General features: G+C 40.3%; 1 protein-coding gene across 1 annotated transcript in view; it reads right to left on the reverse strand.

Moving 5' to 3' along the window:
- The window catches only part of PINX1 (PIN2 (TERF1) interacting telomerase inhibitor 1), a 74,850-nt gene that overhangs the window by 24,302 nt on the left and 33,449 nt on the right, over nucleotides 1–17,099 (reverse strand). The gene's annotated exons all lie outside the window — the stretch shown is intronic.

A 17,099-nucleotide genomic window follows, 5' to 3' on the forward strand; every position in this document is an offset into this window, starting at 1 on the left:
AATTGCATAAATAATCATGCCCCCTCTCCTAGGCTTTGAGTTTCTCAGTTGCTTCCAAATGCAGGCTGAGATTATGGTATAAGCTCCTAGCATGTGTCTTAATAGGGTTCTCTGGGACCACCCCTGTTAGGCCCATCTCTAACACCCACCCCAAGTCAAAACTAATTTGTAACAAGACTTTCTTTTCTTTTGATAGCAAACTGCCCCTAGAGTATGTTGTGTGAAGCCGAATCTAAAGGTTTCCAACCCTTTTTAGTGAAGCACACATAACAAACACATATACAGCAGGCAAGGGTAAATGTATTGGTGGCAGCTGCAGGTGACCAGTCCAGTGATGTCAGTTGCTCCAGGCCCCACCTAGCCACTTCCAGGGCTGAGGGAATCCATATCTCAGCACACCTGCAATCCATTCCTGGCACACTGGCTGCTAAACCCAGCCTCAGAAATAAAGCCGGCTGGTGAAACTCACCTGTCAAACTACCACTTGAATTTAGGCTTCAACACAAAGTTGGAAACATACAATATTTCTTTAAAAGGACCTCTAGGGTATTTTTGTTTGCGGGGTCCCAGCCTCTGCCTTTGTGGCTACCCCCAGTGCACTTAGGGAATCTCCTGGCTACATATGGTTTTCTAGTAAGAGTGAGTCTGCAGCTAGAAGAAAGGCAAGAGTGGTGATGGCCTCTCTCTAGTCCCCTCCAAGACAAAAGGGCTTGGCACTGGCCTGGGGTGCTGCTGGTGTACTTGCTGGGGACCTGGTGGAAATCCTCTTTTAGCCTGGCCACAAAGAATGTAGCTGCTGGAAGACCTGCGGCTCCCAGGACAACCTCCTCCAATCTGTCTCTGCAGAGGTGCCCCTAACACCATGCCTGGTGTGGTGAGAAACTCTCAACTCCCCGTCTGGCCAGGCCTCCCTTTCTCCCCTTCTAGCACCCAGGCCGAACAAGAGGTAGCACTGAAGCTTGTTTATATCAGACCACACTTTGAGTCTGTGTCTCTGGATAAAGGCCCAGTTATTTAGAGACCTAGACGATCATGCTCTAATCAGAGTCGTGCAGACCCTGTACAACATGGCTCACGCCTCGTCTCCTAACACCCTCCCCGGCACACGGAACCTCTCCATGCTCTTCAGCTTCATGTTTGCACATGATGCTACTCCAGCTTGAAAAACCCTCCCCGTCCCTTCCCTTACTAACCCATTTGTCCTTTATGGAAGGACACCTCCTCCTGGAAGATGAGAGCCCACCTGAGGGTTCCCATGAGGCCATGTGCCCACCTCCAGTACAACGGTTACCAAACTGCACTGAAATGATGGGCCATTTCTCTCCTCCATGGCACTGTGAGCTCCCTGGGAGGATGGACTATGCCTTGTCTTCCAACCCACTGCTTTGACGGGTGCCTGGCACACACACAACAGATGCTCAAGAACAATTCATGTAATTAATGAATTAAATAAAGCAAATTTACAATAAAATAATCTTAGTGATTGAATTCATGAGAGATTTCCAAATGGCATGCCATCTGCAGACCACAGGGACTCAGGTTTAATGATATTTTTAGGATCTTGAGACTAATAGTTGTATTGACAGGTGAATGGAATAGAAAACAAAAACTAATAAAAGGACAGGATTGCTTTAAGATGTGATATATGGCCCATAGAGTGTACGACTCTGAATTAGTAAGAAAAGGTATTCTATGTAGTGTGTGCATGCGTAGTGTGTGCATGTGTGTGTGTATACACACACATTTATAGGGTAGGGGAAAAGTGGGTTTATAGTTGTGAGTAGACAAAACAGAGTTTATTCTTGTATTATTATTTATTAATGTATTATTTTCCATACAAACTGTAAATCTACTTTTGCCCCACCCGATATATATATATATATATATATATATATATATATATATATAACAAAATAAACCATTTTATTATTTGAGACTCCCATTTACTGCCCATTTTAGGTTACTGCTCAACCTTTTCCCCATTTAGGCAACTCTCATTCCTGTAGAACACTCACAGCCATGGCATGGTCCACACAGACTTTTTCCCACTTCCATGTATTTGCCATGAACTTTAAAAAAAATTTTTATTGATTGCTTTTTGGAGGGAGGAACAGGGAGAGAGACGAGACGAGAAAGAGAGAAAAAGAGAGCGAGAGAGAGAGAGAGAGAGAGAGAGAGAGAGAGAGAGAGAGACATCAATTAGTTGTTCCACTTACTTATGCATTCATTGGTTGCTTCTTGTATGTACCCTGACCAAGGATTGAACCTGTAACTTTGGTGTATCAGGACGATACTCTAACCAACTGAGCTATCCAGCTAGGGCCATGCATTTGCCAAATCAGCTCCCCAAAGTGTGTTTCTTACTACAGTACTCCAACCCTTGTCAACATCCATGGAGTGCCTACTATATGCCAATACTTTGCCAGGAGTGGAGACCTTGCCCTTGAGGAACTTCTAGAAGCGAGTAATTCCTGCCCTTAATCTAAATCTACTAATGTTTGCATTCCCTAAACAATTTTTTGTTGTTGTTGTTAATCCTCACCTGAGGATATTTTTCCATTGATTTTTTTAGAGAGGGTAGAAGGGAGGGAGAGTGACAGAGAGAGAGAAACATCTATGTGAGAGAGACACATCGAATGGTTGACTCACACACTCGCCCCGACTGGGGCTGGTGATAGAGCCTGCAACTGAGGTATGTGTGCCCTTTATCAGAATTGAACCCAAGACCCTTCAGTCCATAGGCCGATGCTCTATCAATTGAGCCAAACTGGCCAGGGCTCCCTAAATAATTTTAATGAACATATTATCTATATAATCCTGTAGTAGAGGGTCTACCAAAAAAAAAAAAAAATCTCAAACCAATTATTTATGGCACAAGAGTTCTCTAAGGGAAGAATCATGTTCCTGAGCTCAGTTTGTTCAAATGTTTTGACCTAAACAATTATTTTCCCACCGAAAAGCTTCAAATGAGCTAATGCTAAAGGAAGAACACACATACATGTACAGTGAAATAAAGGCGCTTGTTTTAAGTTTTACTATGAAAAGTCATTATTCTCAATAACCAAACAAAAAGGACTCTATTTTCAAAACTAAAAGTAGAGTGAGTTTACAAGTCACTTAGCCTCAGGGATCTCTGTCAAAGCAGCAACACGGATTACAGTTAATGACTGTTGTTGTAACAAATCATGATAATATGAGTCACAAGAATTTGGCGTATTCCTTATTACCTATACAGATTTAACTTAAGATAAACTTAAAACAAATATTATTGCAATGAGTATCGATTAACAGATTCAAACAAGAGGCAAAATAAGTCAATTGGGGTGTGTGAAGGTATGTGGTCAGCATAGCTTTTATATAATGGGACAACTACATGCAAAGGTTTAGGAGTCGTTTTTTAAAATGTTAAAAACAGATTTGTTAATTCCTTAGCAGTTGTTTGTTATTAACATACTCTTCATTGATTTTTCTCTTCAAAAATGAGAATGTTATGGAAAGGTAATAAAGGGGATTTCTAGGAATGGGCTAGTAAGAACCAAAGTATTCATGCTCACTCATTGGTAATTTAGCACCAATTAAAATGTAGACCCTATAAACATCCACACAAACACTTGCTTTAACCTACAAAGAAAAACAACTTTTGTTTTCTCACAAAAAGCAGCTTTATTATATACAGCTATTTGTTTAAGGCTGAAACAATATTACAAAGTATAGAGGTTACTATTTCTAAACGGGTGGGAAGAAAATTTATGCCTCCAGTGAGACTTTTGGGATTGGAAACTAAAATTTGAGTGCAGAAATATGTTTAAGATGGCATTTTGTTTTTAGTGACATCATAGACAAAAAGCGCTCTTCCCAGGAACAGAAATCCCATTTATCTATTGTATTTATTCAGGGCAAGTTTCCCTGCCCATGTCAGATTGGGACATTTAACATTATTGAAGAAGAGAAATGGTGATAAAGGAGGTGGAGGTTAGAAATGAACACAGCACACACTTCCAAATATTTAAAAAGAGGGTAAATATTATGCCCATCTAGATAGCGGCTGGCTATTCATTTAGAAAACCAGAAAATAAAATTCAAAAACTTCTTGACTTATAAGTACAAAATTCTAACATTAATTTACTTAACAACAACAAAAATCACTTGGGCTGGATGGCAATATCAAAGTAAGAAAATTCACCAAGCCTACATGATAAGGGTTATCTAACCTCCACTTCGGCCAAGTAAGTTCACAGAATTTCTCTGAGCTGGCTACGGACCAAGGACCTGGCTCACTCCCATGCTGTCTTTCTTAGCTGCCATGATCAATGGAGCAGAAAGGGTCCTTTCTAAAGGTGCCAACAAAAATTTTAAACAATCAATGTCACCTTAAATTAAAAAAGTCTTTACCTTGTAACTTCGTGACTTACTTGATAGTCACTGCTTAAGAGAGAAAAAAATCAAGACTCAACACATACTATATATAGGTAAACTTAAAATTCAAGTAATCCCACACTTTATAAATTAAAATCTACTCTGGGGTAGGTAATTCCAAATATTATGATAGTTACCCCAAAACAACAAAAAGGCCCTTATTCACAAACATCATTTGAATCTTTCTCATGCTGCCTAAGCGTCCTTCCCTTTCAACTGAACACAAGAAAATGGTACGACTGCTTTAAGTACTCGAGATGATTTAAGTGAAACTATTGTCCTCACAGAAGAAAGGTAAAGGTATGTTATAAAGGGACTTGGTTGATGACTTTGGATGCCAAGTGGTAAAAGAGCTTAGAGTTTTGGAGAACTAATGGGCTCTAATGAGAATAAGACAGATTTCTGGGGTTGCAGATATTGGGGAGAAAAGCACATCCATAACTGCTGAATGCATGGACGTAGCTTGTTTGCTTGGATAAGAAAGGCTTATAGGGAACTGTGGGCAAAAACCAGGTGGCAGGACGCCTGGGTGGAGAGCTCCCATCTGAAGTTGAAGACCCCAGGCAGGTAGAAGCACAGGTGTCCTCTGGGCCAAATGGAGCTTGAAGGAATTTTGCTTTGCTTAACTTCAACCAGAAGAGAGATCTGTAAGAACCTGCTGAGTTATATCTTTTTTACCTTGTATTTCAGCCTCCATCATAATATTCACTTGGCCATCAGATCACGTTTCAGAGAGTAGAATGGAAAAAGGAATGACAATAATCACCTATTATATTGATGACCCAGCTAGTTAGGCATGCCTTCCGCATTACTGTTCTATTTGTTTAGTTTTATTATGGTAATATATTTTCCTTAAAACATAAAATTTTTAGGACCTAGCAAGTCCTAGAAACTAGCTTGTTGACTTAAGATGGGTCCACAGTCAAGTAAGTAACAAGCTTTGGAGATATATCATGTTCATTACCACATAAATGGCGCTAAGAAGGATGCAGTAAATAAAACAAAAAAACTTGTGTTAGATTATGTTTAATCTGGCATTTCCCAAATGCATTTGAACATAAGCATGTGACATGACAACCATCAGCCCCCTCCCCTCCTCTTTCCCCCAACATTTATAACACCACCCATCATTCTAGGAAACACCTTTTGGAAAACGCTGCCCTACAGCAATGCTGACAGTAAGAACCAACCAGAAGAAGCAGTACCACAGCTTGAACTGAAGCTGATCCAGTCCCTGTCTCCCTGACCCCAGCACAGCTCCCCTCCATCAATCTGCAGCATAATAAAGCAGTATGGCAGCAAGAATGATGCAGAGTTGAAGTCAAAAGACCTGTTTTCCTAGCACAGGTGGTGACACTTACTGGTTTGAATTTTCAACCAAGTTACTTCAACCTCTCTGAATCTTCCTCTTTTGATACTCCCCTTGCCTACCTCTCAAGTTTGGAGGATGAAAGCATGTTGAGACGGTACTCTCTAAAAGCTCCATAAAAATAAGGCATTGTTATTGTTGCTGAACCACTTCCTGTATAACAGAAAGCTCATTTTATAGTAAAGACCTGCATGGAGCTCAAACTTGCCAAGTAGAGCTTGGACTAGTCAACAGTGGTGCTCTACTAATCTCAATTACAGTTTTTGAACACATGGTTATAGTTGTTAAAACAAAAACAAAATAAAACTTTCTAAAGACAAAGGGTCTAAATCATATCTATTATTGTAATTTGGGTTGTATTAATGAACAATTAGTTTATTTAATATAAAAAGAGAACCTCAGAATCAAAGATTTAGAGAAAAAAAAATCTAAGCCTGGGACCAAGGACACCTAAAATTCACTTTTATTTTTAGTGCATCATCATGACAAAAAGCTTCCAAACCATCTTTTGGTATTTTATAATAATTTAAATGGGGGATAAAAACAACCCTGTTAGCATACTTTGTTACAGAAAAAAATTCATAATTTCTTTAGACATTTGGTAATTAGGAAATGGTACAACAGCAACAAATGTCCTTTTAGTTTCTGAGGGAGAGAAGAAATTCGCATTAAACATCAATGTAAGAAAAATCTGTCTTCCTAATACTGCATGAAGGTATAAAGTTTAAATAATGAGTTAAGTCAAAAACAATAGTTTCTACTTTACCAAATCAGAAATAAAAGCAAGCATTTTTAAGTAGAAGAAATGTAAAGTATTTACCTTGATTTTTCAGAACTAAGAACTACACTGGAAATAAAGAATAGACGGTGAGATAGAGTCCATTCTGGATTTGTCCTATTAACACATGTGCTTCTGAGATGACCGTATGACATGGGTAGGCTTTCTTTGAATAAACTGGTCAGCCAAACTTTTGGAAAACTTAACTGAACTTCTCCTAGAATACATCTGACTTGGGTAAAGCTTGTTAAGTGCCCACTAAAGTGTGGGCGTGCCTATGCTGTTGAAATACTGAGCAAGCACAATTCTAAGCTTCAAGGAGTTATTTAGTTGCCTTTCACATCCTCCCAAATCTATTTGCCTTAAACATAACTGGAAACAACTCAGAATGAGGTAATGTGGCTATATATTACTTTACCAATTTTTAATTAGCACATGGTTAAAACAGTAAATACAAAGGCATTCTTTCCCTTAATATATAAGAAAACCTAAAATGGAAATTATTAAAGAAGAGAAAAAATATAACTTCTTGTTGTCAGTCAAGTTTGCAATTAGGACTCCTGATAATTAAAAGTCAATCAGGCTTTAATGGAGGTATGAGGACACATATGTAATACTTTAATCAATAAAGAAATTTTAAAAAAAGTCAATCAGGCAATTCAAAGTTGTATTGGTGGGTATTTAGGCAAAATAATCTGATTAAACCAAAATTCTTCCATATCTTTATCAACTATTTTTGTAACTCTCTCAAAAGGGAAAAGCCACCCACTCTTTTTAACTTCAGAAGAGATAAATTCTTATAAGCCTAACTAGAGGCCTGGGGCACGAAATTCATGCACTCGGTGGCGGGGGTGAGGGGGGGTGCGTCCCTCAGCCCAGCCTGCGCCCTCTCACAATCTGGGAGCCCTCGGGGGATGTCCAACTGCCGGCTGCCGGACATCCTTAGCGCTGCTGCGGAGGCGGGAGAGGCTCCCACCACCGCAGCTGCACTTGCCAACCGTGAGCCCAGCTTCTGGCTGAGTGGTGCTCCCCCTGTGGGAGCGCACTGACCACCAGGGGGCAGCTCCTGCATTGAGTGTCTGCCCCCTGGTGATCAGTGTGTGTCATAGCGACTGGTCGGTCTGCCGTTCAGTTGATTTGCATATTAGCCTTTTATTATATAGGATGGCTTAGTCAGTGTTTCTAAAACTGCATATCACAGTTACCTGAAGGATTGTTAAAAACACCTATTTCTAGCCAAGCCGGCTTGGCTCAGTGGTTGAGCATCAACCTATGAACCAGGTCACAGTTCAATTCCTGTTCAGGCCACATGCCTGGGTTTCAGGCTGTATTCCCAGTGTGGGGCATGCAGGAGGCAGCTGATCAATGATTCTCTCTCTCAACATTGATGTTTCTATCTCTCTCTCCCTCTCCCTTCTTTATCTCTGAAATAAATAAAAATATATTTTAAAAATAAATAAAACAAAAATCAACCAAACACAAAAGCACCTATTTCTAGGGTCCACCTGGAGTCTACAATATGTATTTTTAACAAGCTCACCAGGAGGTGACTCTGCTGCCTGCAAAGAACTGGGGCTGAGAACTGGAGGCAGTGAATAAATTCCTGCTCAGTAGCTCCTCCTAGTGTCAGCTTTTCAGAAATTACTCAGTTTTCCCAAATTTGCACAAGAATCAATTCTTCTAGAACAACCATCATCACCCAAATCTTCAGTACAGTGGTCCAAGAAAAGGCTATCTGCTTGCTCGGATGGGAAAAGCCCTTCCCCTCTTCTTAGCTATGTGGTTAGTTTAATTATTATGTTTGAGTTATATATTTTGCCTACACATTTTCTGCTCTCTCTCATTAAGTCCCTTTTGTCACATGAATTATCCCCAAACACACTTTTACAGAAAAGAAATGATAGATGAGGACCCTTCCAATTTTCTTACAAAATTGATAAACGTAGCATGATATTTTAAAATTTCAATAAAATACAACATTTAGAGAAAGGTCTTCTATTTTTTAAAAAAAATTTATTTCAGTGCATTTGGAATTTATTCTACTATATTTGCACAGAAGAAAACAGCTACAGAAAATGGTAGGCTCAGTTAAGTATAGGGTAAACTTGTACTCACGTTTTATGCTATTAACTATATTTGAATAGGGTATCAATGAATGATAGTCTTATTAAAACTGACACGACTTTAAAAGGTGTGTTCATGCCTGAAGTGTTTCAGTGTGGCTGCTTTTACATTACAAGATGAACAGTCCTCTCCAGGCCCCAGAGGCCTGTTAGAGATGAACAGACAGGTCTGCTTCTATTTCATTTTCTCCAGCTTGGCTCTCGTTCACTGTACTCAGCCTTCTACAGCGGCCATAAAGAGACCCCAGTTCATTCCCACCACCTTTGACAGGGTCTGAAATGTGCAAGTGAGTGGCCTAACCTGGAGCAACATGCAGGGAACAGCACAGCCACTCGGGCCAAAGCCCAATGGGCACCAACCCCACAGCTGTCTAAGACAAACCAATGCTTCGCTCTCGGCTGGGGGGCAGTGGACAAAACATGGCATCTGAGTGAGGGGGCCATAGCATATGAGCAAGCAGCCATCGGCCGCAAAATAAGAGTAAGCTGTCAGGGAATCAGAGACCAGTGTTTAAGGATTATGGATTTAAACCTAGATCTGAGAAATTTTATTATGAACGGTAGGCTTTTCCCAAGTTAGGGTGATTTCCAACGAAGCTGAATAGGGAACATGTCCTAGGTTAGTTCTTGCTGGACTATTCGTCAGTAGCTGACTCCCGAGGCTCAGAAAGGTTAAAGTCCTACCTGAGGACCAAGTCAAGACTGAGACCCAGGTCTGCACAAAGCCTGCACTCTTCCTACTACGGTACATCACTTTTACATTTGTAACTTGTGTTCTTTAAAATGTTTGTCCTTCTTGGTTTTGGTTTAAATTACATTTTTTTTCTATCTACACTGTCACTCTCATTAGGGCTTATTCGACACTGCATGTGTTTAAACGCACCTGTCCAGTTCAAGGGTGATCCTGTTGCTAAACTGCACTGATGCAATCAGATGTTAGCGCAGGGTTTTATACAATGTCAGTGATAATTATTTTGTGGTTCTTTTACTGTAAATGCTGTTATGACTAAATTGGGTTTCTCGAGGTCATGGTTAACTAAAACAAAACAATGGAATTTATCTACATGATCTGGTTGAGGATAAAGTACAAATTCTTAATGTTACACCAGCCTAAAAAAAAAAAAAAAAAAAAGTCTACCACTCTCCTCTCTTTGCTTTTCCATAGCCTTCAACTAAAGCACTTGACCAGGGCACTTACTTACAGGACCCACGTACCTAAGTATGTGGACGATAGGTCTGGCCCAACTCTCCTTTCTGCACAAGCAGACTCTAAGGCACATAAGATAGTCACCAACTTGCTAGATCTTTGGCGTAGGTCTCTTCAGATCTACATTTTATTATCACAAGCTCAGCAAGATAGAAACAAAAATATTTTATGTGCATATTGCTACTAAAAAATGGAATCCTATAATATATAAAACTTTAAGTGAATTCTCCCTGGTATGACATCGCACCTCATCCTGCAAAGAGAAAGTGGGAATAAAGAAAGAAATGGGATGGATTTCCATTCATGTCTTGCATAATTGCACCTCAAACTCTATTTCTCAAATATATTAAAGTAAGAAAAATGAATATGATCCAAGTATTTGCTTGTACTAACTGCCTATCATTTCAAAGATCATGACACTCTTTACACTTGCTCTATGCCTTAAGGAATCTGAAAGTGCTTTCACACACCTTATTTCATCCATATTTTCCAGATGAGGAGGTATGGTCAGGTAAGTGGTATGGTGCCTTCATCCAGAAGTTTAAGGTTGGAATTTTCTCAGCCCAGCCCTGTGGTGGTCAAGCTCAACCTCTATGGATTTCTAGTTTCCTTTTCTGGAGAGAAAGTCAGGAACTAGATGGTCTCTTTCAGGTCTAAAATCTTACAACTTTCCCCAAGTCACAGAGAGAGTTAAGTGACAGAACTGGGATTTGTTCCTAAGTTTTAACTTTTAAAACAATTACTATTCACTGAACTATGCCAAACCACTTCTAATACAACAGAAAAGCTGTTATCATTCCAGCCTGAGTCCTGAATTTGAGCTTATGATCAGTATTTCAAGAATCCTAACTACTAGATGAACAAGTTTGCCTAAAAGATAAAGGCACTTATATTAATGACCACAGAGATCGTCGTAGGCCCCTGAGAGGCTCTGCTGTTAACAGACTGGAGGTGGTAAAGAAAACATCATATAATGCACAAGAGCCACTGAAATGTGGCCAGCTTATAGTACTGTTCCTCCAATGTGAAAGGAAAGTAAAAGATATACTATACGCCTTACGAGTCACAACTGTGTCCTACCAGTAAATTAAAAAATATACAATGAAGATTTAAAAAAAGAACCCGAAAACTTCAAAAAAATCTATATATATATATATATATAAAAGGCTAATATGCTAAGTGTCCCCCTGCCAGTCCGACAGGTTGCTATGACGTGCACTAACCACCAGAGGACAGACGCTCAACGCAGGAATTGCCAAACTGCAGTGACTTGGCAGCGGCAGTTCTCGGGTGACACACCCCAAAACCGGGGAGGAGGGAGCCCAATTCCTCATGGGGCCACGTGATTCCACCTTCAGCTGTGGGTTATGTTGTTGCTGGGGCACTGTTGGCCCAAATCTGGTTTACTGCACACTTGCATTTGCATTGCACATCCTGTACGTCAGCAAATTTACAGAGTGCCCTCACGCACTCCAGGACCCCTCAGAGGATATTGGAGAGCCGGTTTCGACCTGATCCCTACAGGCCAAGCCGAGGTTAAGGCTTGGCTCAAGGTCAAAAAAGTAGTTAGTTACCAATAGATCTAAGACTGAAATGGAGATATTTCTGCCACTCAGTAAATTATCCTTTCCACTTCAACATCGTAACTAGTTTCCATTGATCTTTCCCAACAGTGCAATTATAATGTCTAAGAAAGGCAAACCTTCAGTGGGTGAGGCCTGTCTCTCCTGGCAGAGCACCTTGCATTCTTTCTACGGGAGAGGAAAATGGGAGCCAGGGCAAGACATATGACCTACGGCATCTTGCAATGGGTGCTGGGAGAAAACCAACAACAGATGATGCTTGCTGGCTACAGGAATCACACCCGAAAGGCTTCCTTATCAGGTTAGTAACAACAATGCAATTCTGTAGGCTCAGAGCATTTTCTGCAATCCCCTCACATATTTCTATAGGATAAATTAAGAATTGCATGTTTCCATGGCATTTTAGACAACTGTGGCACTTGGCAAATTACTTGTGCTTAACTCCTAGAAAGAATATATAGGGCTAAGGGAAAGGAAGAATAAAGACAAGTAAGTACCACCTCCTTCACGTAAAAGGGGGGCTTTTCAGTCCTATTCAGGCTCATGTTCCAGAGATGTGCATAGGAAATAGTTATGAGGAGGCGGAGGGGAAAGAGAAAATATGCGTGTAAAAGGGGAGATCGATTAGAGATCATTTAAAATTTAGATGATTTCTAGGACAATCCTGTATAAATACACCTTATAAGGAAGTAAATTGGGCAAGTTTTTGTTTAAAATGGAAATAATGCTAGGGCCAGGATTGGAAAACAACAGCTCCCCCCACCTCCAAGATTTTTGAAATAAAATAGTTTACATTGTGGAATTGATGGATGGATAAAGGGGTTGTTAAATTTTCAAACAAATTTTTCTTTTGACATGAAAGGATTTTATCTTAGTGTTCCATCTAAAATAAAAATTTGTGAGGAGTCAAAAGGGTTAATCTCTGGAAAGACTGAACTTGAGAGGCTCTGCTGGGTAAGACCTAAGTTGCAGCTGGAGGGCAGGCTGAGATGCTGTCTGAGAACAAGGAAGCCAGAACAGGCCAGGGTATATGTGTAAGGTCCTCCCTTACCAGAATCTAGGCCATGTTCCCCAAGCAAGAGTGTCTTTCTGGGGAATCTGAACCCCACTGAAGAACAGACCTGCAAGTTCTGACATCTGGGGTGTAACCCAAGGAAAGGCCAACTCACCATGAACAGCTACAGCAAAACTCACCAAATGAGCAGTGCTGCTGATGCAAACAGCTTCCAATCAGCTGTTCATTGATTGACTCTTAAGTTCCAAATAAAAAAGGAGCTCAGGGGAAAAAGACAGAAAACAACTTGTAAATCTCATATCATAATTCATTCAGAGACAAAGGAATATATTGTATTCATAAAACAAGAACAAGATGCCATTTAAAAATAAGTAAATAGACAGGAACAATTAGATGATGAGAAATGACTCTCGGAAATTAAAAATATTACAGCAAAATAAAAAATTTTAATAGAAAGTTTAGAAGATAAACTCAAGAAAATTTCCCCCAAAGCAAAATAAAGATACAGAAAAATAGAAGAACATATTTTAAAGATCTATGAATAATCCAAGAAGTCTACCATGTAACTAATTTCTTCCAGAGAAAACAGAGGGGGGGAAAATTATCAAAGAATGAATAAAAGGTAATTTTTCCAGAACTGACAAAAGGACATGAATCTTCACATCAGAAGGTCTATAAAGTGTCTGGTGAATAAAAACTCATCCAACTCACATTTCCATAAGATTTTACAAATTCAAAGATAAAAAGATCCTAAAAAATCCTGAAGATAAGACAAAGAAAACAGACATGTATAAAGGATTGAAGAATAGCAACAACCGATAACAGAAGACACTAGAGCAGGCGTCCTCAAACTACGGCCCGCAGGCCACATGCGGGTGTTTTTGCCGTTTTGTTTTTTTTACTTCAAAATAAGATATGTGCAGTGTGCATAGGAATTTGTTCATAGTTGTTTTTTTTTAAAACTATAGTCCGGCCCTCCAACGGTCTGAGGGACAGTGAACTGGCCCCCTGTTTAAAAAGTTTGAGGACCCCTGCACTAGAGTAATATCTTGAAAATTCTAAAATGATTTTCAACCCAGAATTCCTTACCCACACAGTCTACCATGATATTAGGATAGAGATTTCAGACCTGCACTGCTTCTCAGAAAGCTGCTGAAGATGTGAAGGGACGTAGGATTCAGGACAGAGGAGATAACAGGAGCAGGTGAAGGACAGTGTCTAGGATGCTGGAGTGGAGCAAACCAAACAGCCAGTCCAGGGTGAGCAGGAAGAAGGGGGTCCTAGGAGGGTGGTCTCCTGGGGAAAGGCTGATGAGACAGAGTATCCGATATGTTTGACACTGCAGCAAGTTTTATATTGAGGCTAGTAGAGGGCATGGGGAAAATTACATAGATACACCTTTTGTTCCTCACCAGAAAACAATACAAACTTGTAGAAGGAAATGTAATTACAGTATACTACGTGGCTTAACAGGGAATGGTATTCACATAATCATAATAATATAAACACCAAATACTAAATTAACTAATAATTGTAAATATCAGCATTTAGAGTGGTAAAAGGCCTAAATCCTAATCTCCCAAAAGAGAAGTAGATAAAATGTTAAAAATTAACACATCAAGAAAGTCAATGTAAGGTAGTGAAATAAGTCAGAGAGAAAAAGTTAAGGACCATATGATTTCACTCATATGTGGGCTATAAAACTGAAAGCAACATATGAATAAATAAGAAAAACAAACAAAAACTCAAAGATACAGACAACAGTATGGTGGTTATCAAAGGGAAGGATGAAGAGTAAAGGGTAAAGGAGGTCAGATATATAGTGGCAGAAGATAATTTGACTTTGTGTGGTGGGCACAAATGTAATATAGTGATGATGTATCATAGAACTGTATACTTGAAACCTATATAATCTTATTAATCAATGTCATCCCAATAAATTTCACTTTAAAAGGAAATTTAATAAAGATAAATATCATGTAATTTAAAAAGAACTGGCAGTGCTATAGGGAGCAGGCTTGGGAAGTGAAGAAGTTAGGGCATAATTGAAGAATGCCATTTTTTGCGCTGTTTAGTGCAGCTCAATTTAAAAAATCTATGTGCATTTATTACTTTGATTAAAAATTAATAATGAATATTTAAAAAGTAATTAGTCCTGGCTGGTATTGCTCAGTGGTTAAGAGTGTTGGCTCACACACCAAAGGGTCACAGGTTCAATTCTTTGCCAAGGGCACATATCTGGGTTGCAGGTTCCATCCCTGGCCCCGGTCGGGTGCATGCAGGAGGCAACCAATCAATGTGTCTCTCTCACATTGATGTCTCTTTCTCTCTCTCTCTCCTTCCCTCTCCCCTCTCCCTGGAATAAATATCCTTGGGTGAGGATTAACAACAACAACAAATATGTGTGTGTGTGTGTGTGTGTGTGTGTGTGTATTATATTATATTATATATACTAGAGGCCTGGTGCATGAAAATTCATGCACTGGAGTGGGGGCGGGTCCCTCAGCCAGGCCTGCCCCCTCTCACAGTCTGGGAGCTCTCAGGGGCAGGAGGCGACCCAGCGATCAGGGGAAAGTGATGCCCCCATCATGCCTCTGCTGTTGCCACTGCCGGCAGAGCAAGCCTCGACCAGCCCTGGTTACTTGAGCCTCGGGTGGCCCTGGGCGGCTGGCCAGCCGCCATACGAGGCTTGTCTGCACCTCGAGCTGGCCCTGGGCCTGAGGGGACTGGGGGACTCCAGAGGCAGGCGCCCCAGCGGGGCTGAGGGGACTGGGCGCTGCCATCTTGTGGCTGTGGGCGGCACCATCTTTGAGGGTGGGGCAGTCAATTAGCATATTCCCTCCTTATAGGCTGTGGGCGCCACCATCTTTTGAGGGCGGGGCAGCAATTAGCATATTCTCTCCTTATTGGCTGTGGGCTCTGCCACCTTTGCAATGGCATGAGGGTCAATTAGCATATTTCCTCTTTATTAGACAGGATAATAAAAGCACAATATGCTAATTAGACCGGACAGCCTTATGGATGAAGCCGGGGTTGCGAGGGAAGCCTGGGTCCTGGGTGCCAGAGGGAAGCCTGGGTCCCAGGTGCCAGAGGGAAGCTGGTGCCGGCAGCCAAGGAAAGGAAGGCCTACTCTTGCACGAATTTCATGCATCAGGCCTCTAATATATATATAAAATAAAAAGTAATCATATGTGCCAAGCACTGTCCCAAATGCTTTACATATGATATCATTTAATTTTCACAATAACCCTATTGGGTGACACTATTATTACCCCCCTTTTAAAGATGAGGAAATTAAAGCATACAACTTGCCTAGAATCTTATTACTAGAAACTGATGGGACTGATTTAAACTCAGGCAGTGTGGACCAAAATCTGGAGTTCTTAACTTTAAAGGAAGCCAGGAAAATTTAATAATTTTATAAATCATTTTGGAAATAGCTATTTGAATTCACCTATTGATAAACCTAGATAATCAAAAGCAATCAAATTAACAGACACGAATAAGTAGAAAGCATTTATTTTATCCATCTCAAATCCTATATATTTTTTTATCAACAACAAAAATGCAGACTAAACAGCAAGAGCAGCAGAAAAGAAAAAGTTGGAAAAAAATTGCAGTCACACAAACTAGAGTTAAAAAATGACTAAGTTTCCTTGATATATGAATTTGTTGGAAAACCATTTATCAACAGCCTGTTTCTCTCTAGCAGAGTCCCTCAAGCCAAGAGCCATGTCATTCCCCTTTGACTGATTAATTAGCCAATCAGGGGACATTTTTCATTGTGAGGCATGATGGTTTATTCCAGCTAATGTTTGGTCTCTAATGGCGACATATTAAAGCCAACTCGGCTATTTTAGCCCTGTGGAGTGACCAAAAGGAAAGGATAGAAGATAAATCAAAAGAGCTCCCTTCAGTTTCCCTTCAGTCCTTAACAAAACCCCCAAGGAGCAAATGGCTGGAGGAAAGAGCCTCTACCAATAAAGAGAAGAAACAAAGAAAAGAAAGGTAGGAATGCCTTCAAGCCAAGGGGATCCTTTCCTGTTTCTGAAGAGCAATAATTTATCCTCTGTTGATTAACAGGCCACTGATAGAACAGGCACCAAAAAGTCAATATCCAGCTCTTCTTCCTTTTATCAAAAGCTGTGCTCAATAGAAAATCTAGCTCTGCAATGCTTCTTACTCACTTGGAATGATTTCACCTGCACTCTGAATTAGAAGAGGCCACTCAGTAACCCGATCTCAGGCACTATTTACACACCGATCTCCCTCTAGTCAGGCAGTGGCCCAAATGCACAAGTTCTCTAAGCTTCTTGCCCATCCCCATGAATTTGACAGCTACTAAAGCACAGAGGTAGAAGTTCAAATCAAGTTCCTATGGAGGATAGATATGAATATTCACATATCCAGGAGATGAAAAGCACATATTAAATATATTCCGTGCTGCCAAGCACACTCAACAAGATGGTTCTAAGCAGCTCATCTTTGCTGGGCAATTCCCACCCTTAAGCACATAAAACTGGCCAGCTTCCTCACCTTCAAGTAAGCCGAAGATTACCAGCTAGCAGTCTGTGCTAGATGAGATCACAAACACTATTTACTTGTGCT

Source organism: Cnephaeus nilssonii (genome assembly GCF_951640355.1).
Source record: "Cnephaeus nilssonii genome assembly, chromosome: 5".
NCBI classification, from domain to species: Eukaryota; Metazoa; Chordata; class Mammalia; order Chiroptera; family Vespertilionidae; genus Cnephaeus; species Cnephaeus nilssonii.